Source organism: Urocitellus parryii, chromosome 2, assembly GCF_045843805.1.
Source record: "Urocitellus parryii isolate mUroPar1 chromosome 2, mUroPar1.hap1, whole genome shotgun sequence".
NCBI lineage: Eukaryota > Metazoa > Chordata > Mammalia > Rodentia > Sciuridae > Urocitellus > Urocitellus parryii.
Window position 1 is genome coordinate 153,341,444 of NC_135532.1, and position 22,180 is coordinate 153,363,623.

The 22,180-nt window shown below is 41.2% G+C and overlaps 1 pseudogene; it reads right to left on the reverse strand.

Annotated features, from left to right (window-relative positions):
- Nucleotides 1-3,217: 3,217 nt before the first annotated feature.
- Nucleotides 3,218-9,070, reverse strand: LOC113195062 (palmitoyltransferase ZDHHC19-like; annotated as a pseudogene).
- Nucleotides 9,071-22,180: the final 13,110 nt, after the last annotated feature.

Genomic DNA, 22,180 nt, shown 5'->3' on the forward strand with positions numbered 1-22,180 from the left:
AAGAAAAAGAATGTTAACAATTCACAAAAGAAAACTTATCACAATTATCTAATAGTCCAATACATAGTAATGCCATATTTTAACCAATTTACCACTAATGACAATGACATTGAAGTTGATTTTTTGCTAGTTTTTGCTATGTATATGAGGCAAAACCCTTAATCTATGCTGTTCTACATGCTTGCTAAAAATTACATTTCTGGGTCAAAAGTTATATAAGCTAAAACTAAGATTTTCATTTGTGAGTTGGGATACATACATAAAGATTTTTTTTAAAAAAAATCGTTTTTTATTCTATTTTTGGTGTTTGAGATTGAACCCAGGGACTTAAGCATACTAAGCACATGCTAAGCACCACCACAAGTTATGCCTCCAATACCAAGATTTTAATGTTATGTAGTGAAATTGTTTTGTTCCTCCTTCCATCCCCTGTAATGCGGATTGAATCCAGGGATGCTTTACCACTGAACTCCATCCACAGCCCCCTCGCTCTTTTGTAAATTTGGAGACAGGCGCCTTGCTAAGATCCCAATGCCTGCATCAAACCTGTCATCCTCCTACCTCAACCTCCAGAGTCTCTGGGATTATAAGTGTGAGCCACAGTGCCTGGTTTTGGAAATTATTATTATCATTACTATTAGTTTTATTTTTATTTTTTTTTTTGAGACTTAAGGTCTCACCATTTTACCCAGGCTTGTCTCAAACTCATGGACTCAAGTGATCCTTGTGCTTTAGTTTGTAGTTGAAACCACAGGCATGTGCCACGAAACCCAGATTTTATTTTTTTATTTTTTATTTTTGGAAGTATAGGGGATTGAAAACATGGAGATTATACTACTGAGCTACATTGCCTGCCCTTTTTATTTTGAGATAGGGTATTGCTAAACTGCACATGCTGGTCTCAAACTTATGATCTTCCTGAGCTGTTGGAGTGATAGCCATATGCCCTTATGCTCAGTCATCTTAAATTGCTGTATGTCTTTATTTATTTATTTTTATCCTAGGTTTCCTATCATGTGTAAAATGTCTTATCAATATAAGATTATATAGCCAAGTGTGGTGGCATAAACCTATAGTTCCAACCTGCTCAGAAGGGAGAAGCAGGAGAACCAATTGAGCCCACAAATATGAGACCAGTATGAACATCAGAGGAATACCCACCACACCCCCAAAGAAAAGAAAAGAAAAAGATAAAATTGGTGTGTTCCAATAACTAATAGTAAGAAATAACCCAAATTTAAATGTAGGGCTGCTGGTGTGGCTCAATGCTAGAGCTCTTGCCTAGCATGTTCAAAACCATAAGTTTTTATCCCTATTCATATTAGCCCTAAAGCAGAAACCTAAAAACATCCAAATACATCTATATAATAGAATGAATACACACACACACACACACACACACACACATATCATATATTGCAGTACTTGGGGGTTGAGCCCAAGGACATTTACTGCTGAGCTATCAGCCCTTTTTATTTTGAGATAAAGTCTTGCTAAATTTCTGAGGCCTGAAACTTGAGATCCTCCTGCCTCAGATTCCTGAGCTGCGGAATCAGTCATATGCTGCCAACCTGGTTTAAAATCTATTTTCTAGATAAGTACAGTAGCACACACCTGCCTTCCAGCCCTCAGGGCATTGATATAGGAGGATTGCTTGAGCTCAGGAGTTCAAGACTGGCCTGGCCAACATAGTGGGAATCCATCTCAAACAAACACAAAACTGTCAATTTCCTTTTCTTTTCCACTGCTGAGGATTGAATCCAGGGGTGCTTTACCATTGACCTATATATGAGGTTGTTTTTATTTTTTGAGACACAAAAAAATTCTCTTTAAGTTACTGATCCTCAATTTATGATCCTCCTGACTCAGCCTCCTGAGTAGCTGCACCAAATTCTATTATCAGTTTTCAAATAGGCAGTAAATTAACTGCAGCTACCATACTGATCGTTATATCTTCAAAATTTACTCATGTTTAACTGAAAACTTTGTAATTCCTGACTAATATACTAGCCTATTAGAACTAACAATAAATAAGTTTCCTTTCTATTTTATGGAATAGTTTCAGATGCAGTTTGTATTATCCAGGCTGGTGGATTTTCTCTCCTCTCATCTCCAGCCCTTGCCAGGAAGCCGACCACGTCAGTCACTGCAATTTTTACTGTTGCCACATTTTAAGGATGAGAGAAATACTAAATGTCTTGCCCAAGGTCAAAGAGCCAGACTATATTGGCTCCCGAGCTTGGGTCTCCAGAGAGCAATGCTCTTCCCTTCCAGGAGGGATTTGTTCCAGCCCCTCAGAGCCTTCCCTTCCCACCAAGGAAACATGCTTCTCTGAACCTAAGACAGACAGGCAGAGTAGCCCTAGGAAACAGCAAAAAATATAACAGGCATGGGGGCTTGTAACTCTCAACAGGGGAGTCAGTGAGGGTTCAGGCACAAGAGGCCCTCACATGGGGCTCAGGGGATGAACTTCTGGGGCAGATCCTGGCATTGCTGGGTGTGAAAGGTGAATGGTAGGCAAAGCCTCCCTTGGGAACCTCCCACTACAGCACTGGGCTAATGGGAAGCTAAACACAGAGTCAGTACAAGGGGACCCTCCCTAACCCCAACCCTGAAGCTCACAGTCAAGTCCCTGGGTGACTGGAGTCAGGACAAAGGAGAGGGCTGGCACCATGGGTGCGGGGAATTGTGAGTTACCATCCCCACTGCACTCCTTATGCTCCATTCCAAATGTTTCATGTGGTATGTCAAGTAAAATTTTTCATTAAAAAAAATGTTCTTTAAAACATAAACTACTGGACTAGTCTCAATTCTTAATAAGCTAAGGAAACTGGAACCCAGAGAGGTAAGAGACTGGTCCAAGGCCAACCAAGTTAGTAGTTCAGTCTTTTCTTTTTATCTATCCAGGGACACTTCAGTGTGCTGTGAAGCCCTGTGACCTGGACCCTTCACCCTCCAGGTCCATAATCCCCCTCCTTACACTCCAAGTGCTTCAGCGTCAGAGCCAGTCCAACCTGAGGGCCTTCTCCCAATACATGTGCAGCCCACAGACAGCCTTGTTTCAATGCACACCACCTGATCCACTCCTTGGGGAGACCTGAGCTGGAGACCTAGGCTGTATGTCTTTATTTATTTACCTTGGACACTGACTGGCTTCTACTCCCCCTTGTCCTACTCTCTCCTCCTGCTGACTTCATCCATCAGCTTTGCCCCCCTCCTACTCCCAGACAAGGTTGAGTCTCACTCCAGCTTCAAGAGCTTTAGCCAGCAAATATTCTGGAAGAATGGCAAGTGTCCCAGTAGCACCTTTGTCTATCCCCAACTCTCCCATTGCCCACACATGAAGACTCTGATATTCAACACTATTTTTCACTAGAAGGAAAGAGGATTCCACATCAGAACAGCTCTTGAATATGCCCAAAAAACAACATAAACCATTGTGCTCTATCAGGTTCTGCCTCCCTTAAGTTGTTCGCAGCACTGAAGAAATTAGCATTCTGCCAGGTGCAGTGGCACCCACTTGTAATCCCAGTGATTTGGGAGGCTGAGGCAGGAGGATCACAAGTTCAAGGCCAAGCCTCAACAACTTAGCAAGGCTCTCAGCAACTTAGTGAGACCTTATCTCAAAATGAAATATAGCAAGGATTGGGGATGTAGCTTCAGTGGAAAGTACCTCTGGGTTTAATCCCTACTACCAGAAAAAAAAATAATAATGGCAGAGTATTAAAAAAAAATTACAGAATTTTTAAATTTAGAGAAAGAATGTTTGATTAGATAAGTATAAAAAATGTGGATTGTATATAAGGTATAGAAAAATGCTGAAAGGAATGATAATTAATAAAATTTTAAGAACTGAGCACTAAAGTTGAATACCTTCCTCTCCCCACATGGAACCCTATCAGACATGAATAGAATCCTACAGCTCTGAAAGCACCCAGACCAGCCTCTGATACTGGCTCCATTGCTGGGGCTCCTGCTCTCATTCTGTGTCTCAAATACCCTTCACACCCACAGGACCAAAATCAAGTGGCATCTTCTTCTTGCCTCATCTTCTGCCCAACTTCCTGTTACCTCTCCTTCTTTCCCTTAACTTGGAGGGATCAGGGCAACAAGATTCTCTCAGTACCTTTATCTCTTTTCTTCTATATCAAAGGTTGGTTCTTTCCTTTGTTAGTTTACTCATTTGTTAATATTAATTTTCTTTGTGTGCTGGGGATTGAAGAACCCAGGGCCTTGCACATGCTAAGCACATGCTCTACCACTCAGATACACCCCCAGCCAGAAATATTTCAGGGCATCAAAAATGTCTCAGTCAAACCAGGCATGGTGGCATAAGCATGTAATCCCAGAAACCCAGGACACTGAGGTGGGAGAATCACAAGTTTGAGACCAGCCTCAAAAACTTAGTGAGACCTGGTTTGAAAATAAAAAATGGAACGAACTGGGGATATAGCTAAGTGGTAAAGTGCCCCTGGGTTCAATATCCAGTAGCAAAAAAATAAAGTCTAATAACTTTACTGTGGGTTGAAAACACACTGTAAACAGCACAGCCAGCCTACTTGCAGGATGGTAAGGGCAGCTGTAATATGAGGCCCTGAGCACCATGGGTTATGGCCAGGGTAATGCAGAGAGAGGGTATCATGGGACACATGTAGGCGATCCAGCTCACAGCACCCAGTACATGCAGAGAAGCCCAGAGCATTAAACACTAAGACATGCAAGAGGGCTATTTCAGCTCCTTCTGGCTTTAGAAGCTGTGACTAGTCCAGAGAGAGTAGTCCGAAGAATGTCTGCTGGCTCTGCCCCTTGATGAGAACATCATCATGACAGCAAGGGCAGGGTCTGGGCTGATATGGGCCAGGAAGTGAAGGGTGGAGCTAGTGAGCACTGTCAACTCTTTCAGGGAATAAGGCACAGAGGGTACATCAAGTGGAGTGGAGACCTGGGACGTTAAGGTTGGGAATTGCTTGGCTTTTAAGATGAGACACAAACATGCGTAGCTGACCCCAAGAAGGAATGGTAGTAACAGTAACAGCAGCAGGTAGGGCACTTTCTAGTACCAGCCACTGCTCTATGTGTCTCACATGAATTAACCCACATTTCCCTGTTTTACAGATAGGGAAACTGAGTGACCAGGGGGCTAAGTAGCATAGCCAAGATCTCCCTGCTGGTCAGTTCTAGATGTGTGATTTAGACTTATGTGTTCTTCCAACCACCAAGCAAATGACTCTAGGAGGAGCTGCAGTCAGGGAGTGGAGAGGGAGGCAATGACAGTTGGAGCATGGAACCAGTGCCTGAAATGGGTGCTGCAAATAACGGAAAGGATCCCTGTCTGTTGAATTCCACAGTCAGACCACATTTAAGTCCCTTGAGACTGGGGATCCTGGACTTGGAAGATCCTGCCTTATTCTGAGCAGAGGAAGATGGTTATGGCCTAACCTGGGGCTGGAAGAACCACAGGATGGATTCTTGTAAATAACAGCTTTATTTGTAACTGCCCCAAACTAGTTGAGTTCAATGGCCCATGCCTATAATCTCAGCAGCTTGGGAGGCTGAGGCAGGAGAATTCAAGTTCAAAGCAAGCCTCTGTAACTTAGTGAGGCCTTAAGCAATTTAGTGAGAAACTTGTCTCAAAATTAAAAAAAAAAAATCAAAAAGAAAAAAATAAAGGGAGCTGAGGATGTTGCTCAGTGATTAAGCACCCATGGGATCAACCCCTGGTACAAAACAAACAAACAAAAAACATAAATGCTGCTCCAAAACAAGATACAATGTAAAGATCCTTCAATGGGTGAATGTATAAATAATATATGGGGCATCCATACACTACTACACAGAAGTAAAAGGAAATAAACTAGTGATATGAACAACAACATAGATGAATGCATTGTGCTAAATGAATGAAGTCAGACTAAAATGGCAACAACTCCATTTATACATGATTGTGGGAAGAGAAAAACCACAAGGATGTAGGGAGAGAAACTGACAACAAGAGATAGAAGGATTCTCTGGGGCAATAAAACTAGTCTAACTTTGATCATTGTGGAGAGTACAAAAAACCCTAACTAAAGACTAAAAAGGGTGACTTTTACTATTTGTGAATTATTCCTCAATAAACGATATTTTTTAGAAATTTTATCATGGTTCCCAGGTTTTTTCACTACATTAAAATGAAATTCAATGCTTGACTTTCTGGGCCTTTCTAATGGTACCCCATGGGGTCATCCTCATTGTTCATGCCACCCTGTGCTTGAATTAAATTCATTTCTTCATCATTCTGTTAACCCCTTACTTCCATGTTTCCATGCCTTTTTACAAAGGTGTGTCTCTCACAGGCAGTGCATCCTGGCCTCTGCCTCTCCAAAATCACACCTAGGACACACCGAGTACTCTACAACTCCAGCCTCGCCAAACTCCCAGTTTCTTCCAATCTGCTACACCACTCAGGACCTACTCCTTCTCAAGAGTGCTTCTGGGTGTCTCCCAGTATTATTCTGATTATAGGTTGTTTATCAAAACAAATGCAGATGAACGTACTCATGTCTATACCCATTCTTCAAATAACCCAGTCGGCTTTCAAGGCTTTCAATGCAATGTGCCCAGGAGGGAGCATGGCCAACCAGCTCTAGGGGGAGGAGAGATCTGAGCTTCATTTTAAGAGGTGGGTCCAGAAGGACTCAGGGGCACCATCAGGGCCAAGGGCAGTGGAGAAAGCACAGATAGTGCCTAGTGGCAGAGGTGGAAGGTGTCGCCTCCCATCTGGGTATCAGGGCACACACACTTGGTCCCCCTTACCTGGGTCTCATAGGGGCGCCTTGCGGTGCTCACAGCTCTGGCCTTGATGAGCAGCTGCAGGATGAGTGGCAGCAGGAGGCCGGTGGCGGATACAGCCACTATGATGCTGTGCAAAAGGCTAAGAATCCAAGCCAGTGGACAGTTCCTCCCTGGCCCCACCTTTCCACAGACTCCTCCCTTCCCTGGTCACATCCCAGCTAGCCCCACCCACCTGCTCTTCCTCCTTGGACTGGACCATTAGTCCAGTACACCCAAGCCGAACCTCACCCCACCACACTGTGGTCCCTCCTGTCTCTGTTCAACCTTCATTCCCCCACTCCGTGCCCCCACCCCCCATTCTCAACTCCACAGGCCTTCAACGGGTCCACCAATGGTCCTCCCAACTGACTTCTCCCTATAGCCCCGCCCAGTCAGCCCCACCCTCAGTTACCCAGCCCCTTGGCTGTCCACCCCCTCTCTCCCCTCCACCAGAGCTGGTCCCAATTTGGCCCTTAGGACTGTGTGGATATGTCATGGCTCTGTCCATGAAGGGCATGTGCCTCTTCTGTAACAAGAATACCCCACAGCTAGCCAGCATGGCACCCAGGTAGAGGCACAATGAGAGGAGGAGCAGCATGTAGAGCCTGATGTTGTGGTGCCCCAAGCAGTTGTTTACCCACCTGCAGTGGTGGTCAAATTCCTAGAGTAGAGGAGGCAGCACTGAGGGTCTATCTGGCCTGGCCTCCAGCACCCCCAAATCCTGAGGCCTCCCATAACCCAGCCCTCTAGGCCACTTGCTGTTGGCCCTACACTTGAGCTCTCATCTCCAGGGAGAAAGCGGCATTTCCATTGCTAGAGAACAGTTAGGACTCCATGGCTCATCAGGTCACCTGTCATGACTGAGGTCTTTAGAGACAAGACCTACCTGCCTGGTGTCACTTGGAGCAGAATGTAGAATAACTCTGGGCCTCTATTTTCTCAGATACTGGATAAGGATGAAGGAAACACTCTTGCCCAGCCAGCCTTGTGCACTTGTAAACCAGGGCAGGATGTGCACACAAGAGAAAAGCACTCAGAACCCAGGAAACCCTCCAACTGGGACACCCAGAGTGGGACAGGCAAAGATCCCCACAACAGGGCAGCAGCTGGCCTAAAGGTCTGGGTATATAGTATCAGCAAGCCAGGTGGTGGGTCAGTCATTGCCTTTCCTACCCTTGACTCCACCCAGTCAGCACGGATGGGATACTCATTGCATATCAGCACCTGTGCAAGCAACACCAGCCTCTCAGGACTGGTGTGATAACATATGTAAGTGGCCAACAGTGGCTAAGAGCCACTTTTAGAAGTGCATAATGATGGTCTCATACCCACCCCTAGCACATTTATGATGGAGCTTCCTGGCCCTGGCCAGGTGACTGGGGATGGGTTAGTAAGTGGAGAGAGAGGAGGAGTACTCACCTCCACACAGATCTTGCAACTCTCACAGTGGAAGGTTTGGGGCAGGTGGTGGAAATTACATTTGGCACACCATGGCATTGGGAAAGATTAGTTGTTCACCTGTGCCATATAGGGTGCCTCCAGGTCCTGCTCAACAGAGCCTGGCATGGGAAGGATTTGTGCAGTGGAAGGAGGCCCTTCCATCATCTGCTGCTTGGGGCAGCCCTATAAAATCACTGGGCAACAAGAGGGTGGGGAGGAGGTGGGAAGAGGAATCCCAGTCCCAGTTGAGCAAGCTGACCACTCACATGGGCTTGCAGTCAGAGAGAAGGGGTTTCCAGCCAGAAGAGCTCTCTATGGAGCTCCACCCTTTGGAATAGTGATCTGTGCTTGGAGACATGTGTGAAATGGGAAGGAGTTAGGATCAATTGCGTGGTTTGGAAGAGCCTGCTGGCCTCTCTTGCCAGCCTGCCTGGTCTTCTCTCCTAAAGCAACTGGAAAACCTCCAGAATTCTGTTTTTTTGTACCTCAGTGGCTTGGGAAATGAAGTGCCAAGGACTAATTAATGATGACATGGAGGGAAGGGATCCTGAGGCCCTAGGTGGGGTGAGCACTGTAGAAATAATCCCTGTAGTCATCAGCCCTTGGAGTGCCACATTCTTCTCCCAGGTTCTGAGGCCTTACCTCCATGCAAGATGCCTGGGTCTGATATATTCATGGAAATAAGGCTGTAGAACATGAGGAGACAGAGAAGCCCCATGGCCACTGGAAAGGCCCAGTCTCCATTCTGGGCCAGGGCTTGGCAGCTGAAACCAGAGCCAAACTCACTTTTATTCTGGGGCAACCCAGAGTGCCCCATGAGGCCTGGCTCACCTGAGATAGGACTCATGCTCTAAACATCCAGGCTAGAGACAGACCACAGGGACTCCACCAAATGTCACCAGCATTACATGCCACCCACAATTTTCTAAATGTGTCAGGCACTCTAGATTTCTGTACTTCTAACTATATATCCTTCTTCCCCCTCCTGACCCTTTCTCTCCACTTCCATGCCTCCTTAGTATCACTATCTATTTTCCCTTCTAGCTCTTTGTAAGAAACCTGAAAGCTTGCATGGGAGACTTATGTGAAAGCAAAAAATATGCCACTCAACGTGACCAGGGCAGCTACACTAAAGCAAGCCAAAAGGCTTGATAAAAGCCAGAAGTTTCTGGCTGGTGGTTGGGGTGGGGACAAAAAAACCATTTGAGGCCGTCATGGCTCATTTGCCTTCTCTCAAACAAATGAGAGCCACCAGATGGCTCTTCAGGGTTGGCACGCAGAGTGCCATGATGACAAGTGTGGCATCAGAGAGGTTCTGGAATGGTGGCTCTGGCTGCCTCCAGTGACTTCTATGAGCAATCTTCCCCTGTCCCCACATACATACTTACTATAGACTGGGACAAACTGCTCTTATATTGTTGGCTTTGTTGGATGTGTTTGTCCCCCAAAGCTTCATAGGCTGAAGGCTTGGTCCTCAGTGTGGCAGTGTTGAGGTGGTAGAACCTAGAAGAGGTGGGGCCTAGTGTGAGGTATTTCAGTCGCTGGAGATGAGGCCCTTGGGAGGGAGTAATGCACTTCACATGGGCCCTCATTTGTTCCTGTGAGAGTGGGTTGTTACAAAAAGAGCAAGAATGGTCTCTCCCCAGGTTCCTGGCCATGCAATATCTATCCCATGCAGGTCTTCCCACCATGATGGCATTCACCATGTTGTGATGAACCTCACCAAAGTTTAGTCACAGGGGCTGCCAAATCACTGACTCTATTCTAAGTGAACCTCATATCTTTATAAAGTATCCATTCTTGGTTTTTGTTAGAGCAAGAGAAAGCTGTCTAATATAGAGACCAGACCGTACAGTATGGTTTCTGGGGAGATGGCATGGGGAGAAGTTTGGTGATTGTTATCACCCTTTCAGACCCAGCCAATTGAAGCAGACAGAGCTCATTGTTTATCCCATCTTCAAGTCTTCCTTTTTGTGGTAACAGAGTTCCAGTTTGGGGAAGAAGGTGGCTCTCTACCAAACTAAATAACTTCCCAGTTTCCCTCATTTCCAGGGTGGGCTTTATGACACAATTCTGGTTAAAGAGACATGTGCAAATGCTGATTAAGGACTTCTAGAACAGATTTTGCCTTTTCAACAAAAGGGCAGATGATGCAGTTGGCAGAGCTCTGTCCTCCTTCTTTCTGTTTTGAAACTAGACCTGCTGGCTGGGTACCACCTAGGACCCTTTAGGCAACAAGTCATGCTACCCAGACACAACTTGTGAGATGGTTGTGCCTTGTCCTGTCCCTCAACTGCCTACCCCTGAGCTGCATATTATGAGAAAATAACTGGGTTTTTATTATACTGACATGTGTCCTTGTATTGGCAATTGAGCACCTAAAACCCTCTGTTTGGTGGATTATTCCCACATTAAGTCTTAGTGAGGGGCAGAAACCATTTTCCCATCCCAACAAGAGCTGAAAATGGCCAAATACTTGTGGTTTCTCTTGCAGTGACTACAGAGGCCTGTGATCCAGGTGACATAATTTTCCCTCTAGAACTGCCACCATAGACTGAGAAGTCGGTGATGAGATGCAGCAATTGCACAGATGTCCAGTGTCCATATGTAGTTCTCTCCCCATCTTTTGGACTGGGGATTGAACTCAGGGCCATTGAACTACATTCCTGGCACTTTTTGAGACAGGTCTCTCTAAGTTGATGAGGCTGGTTTTAAACTTGCAATATTCTTGTCTCAGTTTCTCAGTCTTCCAGGACTATAAGCTTGTGCCCCCATGCCTAGCCAAGGACATTAAATTGATTAAAAATGTATCAGGGTTGGTGGCATTGAGATTGGGGCAAATGGAAATAAAACGCTAATATCTCCAGAGAACTTTTCCCTCTTTCAACCTGTTGCCAAGTTTTCCTGCCTCCAGGGAATTGTTCCTCCTAGCAAAAAGTTATTAATGAACATCTCCTGGGTGGCTCCCTTCCTGACTGTCTGGGCAGAAATGGAAAATAGAGAGAGTTATGCCCCGGATGACTCCCTTCCCCCTATGTGGTCATATCTGCAAAATAGAAAGAGAGAGACATGAGAACGAAGAAACCTGAAATCTACAAAAGGTGCAGAGCACCCCTACTCCCTTGGGCACCTGCTCTGGGATCCGTGTTCTCTGGAGGATTCTCTCACACTCTTTCTGTTTTATCCTTTAAATAAAAATTTTGCTTTTGCCACCGGGTTTATTGGGTGTTTAATCTTTAACATGGGGCAAATGGGACCCAATCCTGAATTTTAAGACCAATTTCAGATGGAAACTCTGCAGGAATGATCATCAGTATTAGCTCCTCAGCAACTCACATTTTTCTGTGCACCTTTCTTTCTTTCCTGAGAACAATAATGGACACCCATCAGCTAATTAAAGGCAATAAGTGCAATCTGCCTTTCTACAAGACTTGGGTAACAGGATTCATGGCATAGGTGACTCCTAATCACCTGTCCTCAGGCCAGGCAAGTTGGGTTCTGCCAAAGCTGTTTGTCACTATCCAATCCAGGCTCAGAGCTATGCCTAGCATGAGTACCCAGTGTCCCTAGTCCTGTATGCCTTTGGATGCTTGGAGTCAGATAAAGGGTTGGAAAAACTTTGAGATTCTGGCTGAGGCTGCCGCAGTCTGGCTGAGCACAAATCACGAGCCACTGAAGCAGGAACAAACTTTATTTTTGAACTCCACCAGCACGCTCCACACAAGCTCCCAGGAACTCCTCCCAAACGCCACATGGTTCCTCCAGGAACCAGAAGTCAGAAATATCCTCTGGAAATCTTCCTCCTGCACTTCCCCAACCAATGGGAACTCTACAGAAATCCCCCAGGAATCCCCAGGAGAACTCCAAAGTAGCATGAGAACTGCAAAGTAGCGGCCGAGGCGGATAGTAATGCCTCGCCTGTCAACCAATACTATTGGCAAAATGCCATTCCTACTCAGCTGTGGCTCTCAGCATCTCTCCCCTTCTGTTTAATTAAACAACAAGCAATGTGGCTTAGGGACCGTGACTGTTAGGTTGTCTAATACAATGTATGGTTCTTACCCGTCATCATATGAGCTGACCTCTAGGCGTCAGCCTCCTGTCTTAGGTTGGTACCACTGCAATTGGATCATACCCGTCACTGACTACCGGTCCAGCATATAGCCATACTTGTGGATAGGCCTTTGCACCAGTGTGTGGGGGGGTGAGGTTCTTTGCTTCACCTCTATTGGCCCCCAAATTTGGCCTTGGTGCCAGTGGGGGGGTGAGGTTCTTTGCCTCACCTCTGTTGGCCCCCAAATTTTAGACCATCACTAGCAGAAGGGAGAAGGATACAGAAATGCCACTACACCAAGCCAATTGACGGCTCCTTTGGAAAATTGTACCACCAGTGACACCACCAGCAAAGATACTCCAGCATTACCACAATTCACTGCACCAACAGATAGTTCACAATATATACAAGTGATACATAGTCCAGGCAAGTTCTGCAAGCAGTTCAAAGCAGAAGAATCTATCAATATGTCCATTTACTCCCAAAGTAAATAGAATCCTTGATTAAGCATTACTTGTTGAGTTATTATTCATTGATGCATCAGTTTATACAGTTTACTATGATAGCTATAAAAGAAGCTGTAGTTTGGTTTTATCTTTGTCTTCACCGGCACTAGGATGAAGATAGGAATTCTGGCAATGATGGCTAAAAAAAATTATGTAACATTCTAACAGGCACTAAGAAAACAATTTTCTGAAAAATTTACATTATCCTGAACAGAATTATTAAATATAATGAAAAGGAAAGGTGAAAGTAAACAAACAGATCTGTAAACCTCCTTATTTGTTCACATATTAAAACAATCCTCAACAGCTGTTTACCCAATTTAAATTAAATAATTTAAATCATGTGAATAAAAAAAATTCTGATCCATTTTTCATGAGTGTTCCTCATATATGAATATATGAACATACGCACACACAGACATACAACACAAAACAGAAGTGTGCACACATAATATATACAACACATAGCATAATAGTAAAGGCCTTGTAGTTTTTCACAGGTGAAATCTCCATTGCAATGTTTAAAACTCCACAGTCAAAAAATAAAACTGATCAGAAAAACATTAACCTAGGTCTGTATGAGCTCAAGAAATAAAATAGAACTTTATGATATGGGAAAAGGCAATAATAAAATAGATATTGACAAAAGCATCCTGGTTAATCACTGTCACAGATGTAAGAATAGCCAAGCTGGAGTTCTGGATATCAGCTGTTATGTATTTGAGTCGAATCATCTTCTTTTTGGTCTTTAGAAATCACTTTGGTTAGTCTCTCTGGAATCCAAATTGGCTGCTGTTCTCCCCATGGAAACACACAAACAGAACCCAGACTCCAGACAATCACTGGGTCAGGACCTTTCCATTGTCCTGTTAGAATATCCTTCCAAAGTACCTTAGGCTTATGTACATTTTTTGGACACATATGCCTTTCTGCAGCACTAAGCCCTGATGAATCCAAATTTTAAAAGTTTGGGGTAAAAAGGGTTATTTTAAGTTTATCTTTGGGGGATATATACCCCTTTCCAATTCTCTCTTTTTGCCTTAATAAGTACATTTTAATAGTTTGATGAGCTCTTTCAACTATGCCTTGTTCCTGTGGATTGTATGGAATTCCTGTTATGTGAGTAATGCCAAATGATGAGCAAAATTGTTTAAAAGAGGTAGAGGTCTAGCCTGGACCATTATCTGTTTTTAACTGTTTTGGAACGCCCACAGTGGCAAAATTTTGTAAGCAATGAGCTATAATATCTTTAGTTTTTTCTCTGGCATGAAGGGAGCCCATCAAAAATCCAGAAGAAGTATCAACTGTAACATGCAAATATTTTAACTTTCCAAATTCTGGCAAGTGTGTGACGTCCATCTGCCAAATATGGTTAGGTATCAGTCCTCTAGGTTTGACTCCAAGATTAACTTGTGGTAAAAAGGTCACACAATTTTGACATTATTTTATTATTTGTCTAGCTTGTTGCTTAGTTATTTTAAAACGCTTCTGTATAGTATTAGCATTGACATGGAACCTTTTATGAAAATTTGTAGCTTCTTCTAGTGTAGAGAAAATATGTATATCGTGTGTAGTTTTATCTGCTAAATTATTGCCCAAACTAAGGGCTCCAGGCAATCTTGTATGTGCTCTGATATGTCCTATAAAGAATGGATCTTTTCTGTCCCAGATTAAACTTTGTATAGTGGAAAACAAAGAGAAAACAGTAGAGGAAGGGGAAATTCTACCAGCATCTTCAAGGGATACTATAGCATTAACTATATGCTGACTATCAGAAAATAAATTAAATACAGAATCTTTAAACATCACAAAAGCTTGTAAAACTGCATTAATCTCTACCTTTTGAGTTGATTGTTTGGGTACTAAGAATGTAAAAGTTTGATCAGGGTAACTACTGCTGCTACACCATTATTTGACCCATCAGTGAATACATTTGGAGCATTCATGATAGGTGTTTTTCTTGTTATTTTTGGAAAAACTACAGGATGCGAAGACCAAAAAGACAACAAAGGATTAGATGGTAAGTGATTATCAAATGAAACATTAGATTTACACATGATTATTGCCCAAGTATTTAACTCATTAGCTAACTCATCAATTTGATCCATAGTATATGGAGTAATAATTTTATTGGGAGATATTCCAAACACTCCCTTTGCTGCTTTTATTCCTTTGAGTACTAATTGTCCTACAGCCTCAGGATACCTAGTAAGAATAGAGTTAGGAGAATAAGATAAATGTATCCACAATAATGGACCTTCTTGCCAAAATACTCCTATAGGAATATTTTTTTGTTGGTATTACAATGAATAATAAATGCAAACTTATATCAGTTCTATCCAGATGCATATTTTCCATATATGTTTCAATAATTTTCAATGTCTTTCTTGTTTCAGGCATTAACATGCAGGGTGAATTTGGATCTGATGGACCTTTTAGGATATCCAATAAGGGTCCCAAGGTTCCTGTTGGTATGCCTAGATAAGGCCTTATCCAATTTATGTCTCCTAATAACTTTTGAAAGTCATTAAGTGATTTGAGTTCATCTACTCGTATTTGAATTTTTGTGGACGGACCATGGTTGAGGATAATAGAACTCCTAAATAATTAATTGGAAAATTTATTTGTACTTTATGTATTGCTATATCTAGATTATAATTTTTTAATAAATTTGTAACTGTGGCATAAAATTCTAGCAATGTGTTTTTATCTTTGTGTGCTAACAATACATTATCAATTTAGTGAAATATATGTAGTTCAGGATTTTGATTTCTAAGTGGCTGGATTGCTTTGTTAACATAAATTTGACACATAGTTGGGCTGTTAGCTATCCCTTGAGGGAGTACTTTCCATTCATATCTCTGATCAGGACCTTCATGATTCAGTGCAGGTATAGTAAATGCAAAATGTGGACTATCCTCAGGATGAATTGGAATTGAAAAAAAAAAAAACAATCTTTAATATCTATAGCTAAAACATACCAGTTTTTTGGCAAAGCAGACAATTGAGGAGTGTCTGATTGAGCAGGTCCCATAATAACCATCTCATTATTAACGGCTCTTAAATCTTGCAATAATCTCCATTTACCAGATTTCTACTCCTTTGATACCTAGCTTTGTTAAACCCTCCTTCTATGGGGCATTTCCTTTTAAAATGTCCTGTTTGTTCACAATTGTGGCATGTTTTTGCCCTGGCATCTAAAGCCTGTTATACTGCAGCTGCCAAGACTTGCCCTTGTTCATTAATGTCTCTACATAATTTAATATATGTGTTTAAATCTCCAAGTTTCCATGGTCTAAAGACCTCCCTACACCAATGATTTGCTTGCGCATAAGCCAGTTGTTTAGTTAATGGCATTGCTTGTTTTGTATCCCCCAAAACTCTGGTAGCTGTTTGAATAAGCCTATCTACAAATTCAGTGTAAGGTTCATTAGTCCCTGTATTACCTTAGATAAATGACCTTGTAAATCTCCATGTCCTTGTAAAGTCTTCCATGCCCTAACTGCATCTGCAGCAATTTGTGCATATATAGCAGGGTCATATTCAATTTGTTGCCATTGACCCTCATAAGGTCCTTTTCCTAAGAACATATCTAGATTTATTTGAGGGTAACCGGCTGCTGCATTTCACCTAACCTTCTCCATGCAAAATTCCTCATTGGCAACCTTCCATAACAAATATTGTCCTCCATTTAGTACAGATTTACACATGCTAGCCCAATCTGCTGGCATCATGTCCAAGTTGGTAATGGATTTGACCATGCTTACAGTGAAGGGTGCTTGAGGACCATAGGTTGTTACAGCCTCCTTTAACTGCTTCACTGTTTTGAAATCTAAAGCACAGTGAATTTGCTGCCCTCCTGCCTGCTCAAGTACTGGGCATGCTAATCTTTGAGGTCCTATCTCAGGATCCCATCTATCAACTACGGGGTTGAGGGCCACTCAGCTGTCTCTATAGGTGGAGCTGTTGGTTGAATTACGCCCTCTGGTGATAGAACAGTATTAGTAGCAGCCTCCTGTAGTAGCTTTTCCCCTAATAGCTGTTTCTCCTCTAAGCTTTCTTCCTTTAAATTTTCTTCCTCTATCTGACTAGCTCGAGAGACCTTCTCTTTTACTTGATCTAAAATATCTTATCTCCTCTAACAATTTACTTAACACTCTTTCAGTTTGTTTTTTACTAATTTCTAATCTACTATAAAGATAACACAACCCAATAAGATAACACAAAACAAAAAAAAAACGAAACAGAATGAAACAAAAAATCGTTGTATCAATTTTCCTATTTTCTTGACATGTGCATTTGTGGTCTATTTCTATCTCTTCCTCAGGGGCAAACAACTTCAAACCTTGAGCCAACCATTTTTCCCAGTTTGCCTGAGAAAGTTCTAGGGATAGGCAGCTTGAAACAAAAACAAAACAAATCAAAACAAGAACACATTGTTTTTTGAAATGGTCACCCATTCTCTCACCTTCCCTTAGGGGCAAGCAATTTCACTTACCCCTGAGCTTCAGGTGTTCCCCATACTGGCCGCCAAATGCCGAAGTCTGGCTGGGCACAAATCATGAGCCACTGAAGCAGGAACAAACTTTATTTCTGAACTCCACCAGCATGCTCCACACACTCTCCCGGGAACTCCTCCTGACCGCCACAGGGCTCCTCCAGGAACCAGCAGCCAGAAATATCCTCCAGAAATCCCTCCTCCTGCACTTCCCCAACCAATTGGAACTCTCCGGAAATCCCCGGGAATCCCCAGGAGAACTCCAAAGTAGCATGAGAACTGCAAAGTAGAGGCCGAGGCGGATAGTAATGACTCGCCTGTCAATCAATACTATTGGCAAAATGCCAGGGGCCATTCAGACTCAGCTGTGGCTCTCAGCATGGGGCCATTCCCCTTACTCTTATGGGGTATCTTGAGTTGACTGGTCAATGAAAAGATGCTGTGTGAAAGAAATCCCCAGTGACACACACTTCCCAATGAGCTGAATGGACTCTAGTCATTGAGAGAGGGACATTTTATATGGAGTGGTTTCTATAGAAATATCTGGGTTCCCTTCATTCACATATTAAGCCTTTACAAGCCAAAAGAGATTCTCTTCACTGTTGTTTCTGTGCTCCAGGGGTTTCTTTGCCTGCAAAAGGGGAGGCATTTTCAATTCACCTCTTCTGAAAACTCCTCTGGGAAAAGGGCATTAAATGTCTAACAACCATTAGATGCCTTCATTACATTCTGGAGATTCCTTTGGCCCACAGTGTAGATAAGCACACCACACATAGATCTTTTTTTCCCCCCATGTGTTACTGCATTTGGAAGTTTATAGTGGCAGAAGTCAGTTATGCCTCCAAGTGTGAACACTCTAGGTTCTTTGGCATGAAGAAGAAAAAAAAAATGCAGGGCACCTTGTTCATTTTGCCAATGTTGCCAAAATAGATTTGGCAGAAACCATGTGATAAGAAAAGGTTTTGCTATTCATCAGAAGCTCACAGGAAGATTTCTCTAAAGAAAAAAAAAAAAAAAAGAAAACGGACTTTTCTCTAGAGCAGGAGCCTGAATTTTGTTTTCTTTTCTCAGATGGGAGCTTCATTCTCAATTTATGCCACATTTACCACTAGCCTACATATTGAGAAAAAAATGGGATTTTCTTGTTGTTCAGAAGGGAGTCTTGTCCTCAAAAAAGAAGGGTGTGAACCGCTGGCTTTTAGAGGCTCTGGGATCTAGATGCTCAAAAAATGGCTCATTTTCTTCTTCTGCTAAGCCTGGGAAATGACCTAATCACAATTGGAAAAAGGAGATGTCTCATAATTTTCTGCATCCAACCTGGCCTGATTATCAACTAGGGGAATGAAAACTTGTCTCTGGAGAAATCATAAACTAAAGGACCATACCTTAAAAGACTGATTTTATGAAAAAAAAAATATTAAAATGCCCTATATATAAGATTTTTCCTCTCAAGCTCAGAACAGTAGCTTCCTTTACTTCTTGGATTCTGCCAGATCTCTGTCTGCCGAAGGCTTACAGAGTATTCAACACTTGTAAGATTTACAAGGCTTGCAGAGGACTGGTTTGAGACCAAAAGAAAAAAAAAAAGCATCACTTTTAATAAAGCATCACCACTATGGGACCTAAATGTCTGAATATCTTGTCTGTTTTTAAAGTCTACTATCCTGCTTTCTTAAAAAGTTTCTCTCTAAACACTACAGCACAGAAAGGAAAAATGAAATGATCTCATATATACAAGTCCTCTTTACCTTGAGAAATTTTACCTGAGGATTTCAGGACTCTGACATTCTTTAGATATGTGGGCTGACTCTAATCGTAGCCAAAAGTGCATTCTGATCTGATAAAGATGTTCTGCATGAGCCATTACTTGAGTAAAACTTATGGCTGGATCATTTTTTTAGGATTCTTGTTTTTTTTTCCTCCTGTATTTTTGAGCTCATGATTTTATGGTAATGTCACATTTGATCCTTTATGCTTAAATTAATATTTTTCTGATCAATTAATTTTTCTAACTATAGGATTTTCTCAACTGTTTTTGTTCAAATGTCAATTTTTCAAGGATTGGCTCTCAAATACACTGGAAAATCTCCTCTACAAAATCCTAAGAAGGGAATAGACATGGTGGTGTTGGGAATAAATCGGATAGGCATTGAGGACAAATGGCCACCTAAACCCTTGATTTCAGTGACCATCATGGCTTTCAGCCTTTATAACTGGAATTTTCAATTGTACAGGCCTGTCCTAAATTGAACTCATAATGTAAAAGTCTGATGGGCTTTTAATTTCAAACAGGTTAAATATAATAGAAGCTTTGATAAGCATCTATAGTATTATCTCCTACCTGTGGAGATCTCCTACAAAATGCTACAAGATCTCTGTTTCATGTAGGTGTTCATAGTTGTGTATTGTATTGTTGTGTCTATGTGTGTGTGTGTCCAAATATCATGTACATGGTATCAAAATTGGAACATAGACAAATCAGTGCTCATAAATCAAAAGTTAAAAGAAAAATGGATCTAAATAGGTTTTATGTTGGAAGCTGCTCTGGACAGGAAATATGTGCACACCTTTAAGTCCCTAGTAAAGGGGTACTGAACAGTTATTGCACCCCACAATACATTGGGCTCTACCTCCACTAAAATAAAGAAGGTATGGCTCTAGGAATGCGCATCACCATGTGGGGTTGAATTGTACCCACCTGTTCCTTTGTAATTCTTGCCCCTTTCCCCTTTTTGGAATAGAATGTTCCAGGGAAGTTCCCCTTGTGTGTCCTCTATATAAAAATAAAGAATCCCAGTGGCTCTCTGTCTTTTCACAGACTCCTGAGGTCACAGAGACATCCCCAAATTTTAAAAAGATATTTCAGTGTGTTTGCGAGCTTTCTTTGATGTTTTCTTAAATTATTGTAATAGTCAGACATTGTGAACCCAGCATAGGTTTTCAGCTTGCATAGGCAATGATACTTTTAGTTTACATGACTTTAAAAAGTTCAATTTAAATTAGGTAAACATATGAGAAGAAAGATGTCTTTAAAATTACTAACTCACAGTTTTCCTACTTGGTCAGAGTGTTAGTTTTTATAGAATGTCTAGAATGTAATATGCTTTGCTTCTAGGATTTTTCCTTAACAGGGAGGAGAAAGCTAATATTGTTAACTACACTTGTCTGATATCTTGGTGGTTACAATTAAAAATGAATAAATTAGTTTTAACATCAATGGTATCGATCATAAATGTGAATCTTAGCTGAGACATCTGATTAATTTACAAAGTTATAGTGTTAAAAATCAACTGCTAAATATAATGTTAAGTACTCTTGACTTCTTAAATTCCGTAAGGTAATTTGTCTAAGTTTAAAAACTTCATAAGTAATTTTTTAGAATATGAATTTGAAAAAGGGATCAACAACTAGTAAAGAGACATAAGAAAATTCTAGGCATAGAAATGTATTTTAGCATGGAAAGTAGAAGGATAAAGAAATGTTTCTGGTTAAAAAATCTTTGTTTGATAGAAAGCTGTAGAATGTTTAAGCCAGTTGCAGACAGTTTGTGGAGGGTAAATTTCAAAATGCTTGCGTGTATGTTGGTTATATACAATTAGCACAATCAGTTAAAGTTATTTAAGTCTTGTCCTAAGGTCTGGTATTAATGTACTGACTAAACCAAAGTTTAATTTTCTATTTGTTGAAGTAATAAAGATTTCTTAAAACATTAATCTGCTCTTATATATCAAGATATTTTTTATGTTTGTTAAATTTTATTATTTAGAGAAATTAGTCTTAAGGAATTAGGGTTTGTACAACTCTGGTTAAAAAACAACTGTGATTTTAGAGGATTACATTACATTAGAGATTCTGAATTTTTCTTTAAAAGCTAAACTTGCTTAATAACATCAGTGTAATTGTGGTGCTGTTACATGCTTTTTGCTATACTAAATGTATTCATATCTTTTAAGTATACAAATCTTTTAAATATAAGGTTTACAAGTGCATCCTACTAAGCCGATGTTCTTCAAACTAAAGTTTGATGCTTTTGTGTTCTTGGATAGGCAGAATTAATAATGTCAAAATGGCCATGCTTTGAAAAGCATTATACACATTTAATGCAATTCCTATTAAAATTACAATTACATTCTTCATAAAACTAGAAAAAGCAATCCTTATCAAAAAGAGTGAAGCAGAAGTCATCAAAATACCAGACCATAAACTATACTACAGAGCCATGGTAACAAAAAAATGCCTGGTATTGGCACCAAATCAGATATGAAGACCAATGGTAAACAATAGAAGACATAGAGACAAACCCACATAAACACAGTTATCTCAGACTAAACATAGGCACCAAAAACATTAATTGGAGAAAAGATAGCCTCTTCAATAACTTGTTTTGGGAAAACTAGAAATACATATGTAGCACAATAAAATTAAAGCCCTATCTCTTACTCAAAGACATATGCACTAGAAGAGAGAAACTGTATCTAATAGAAGAAAAAGTAGGGCTAAAACTTCATCATGTCAGCTTAGTAATTCACTTCCTTAACAAGACTCCTAAAACATAAGAAGTAAAATCAAAAATCTATAAATGAGATGGATTCAAACTGAAAACCTTCTTCTCACCAAAAGAAACAATCAATGAGTTGAAGAGAGAGCCTACAGAATGGCAGAACATCTTTTCCACATGCAACTCAGATATAGCATTAATCTCCAGAATATATAAAGAACTCAAAAAACATTAACATCAAATAAATAACCCAATCAATAAATAGGCTGAGGAACTCAACAGACAACTCATGGGAAAAGAAAAATAATTGATCAACAAATATATGAAAAATATATATATTTTTTCATATATTTGTTCAACATCTCCGGTGA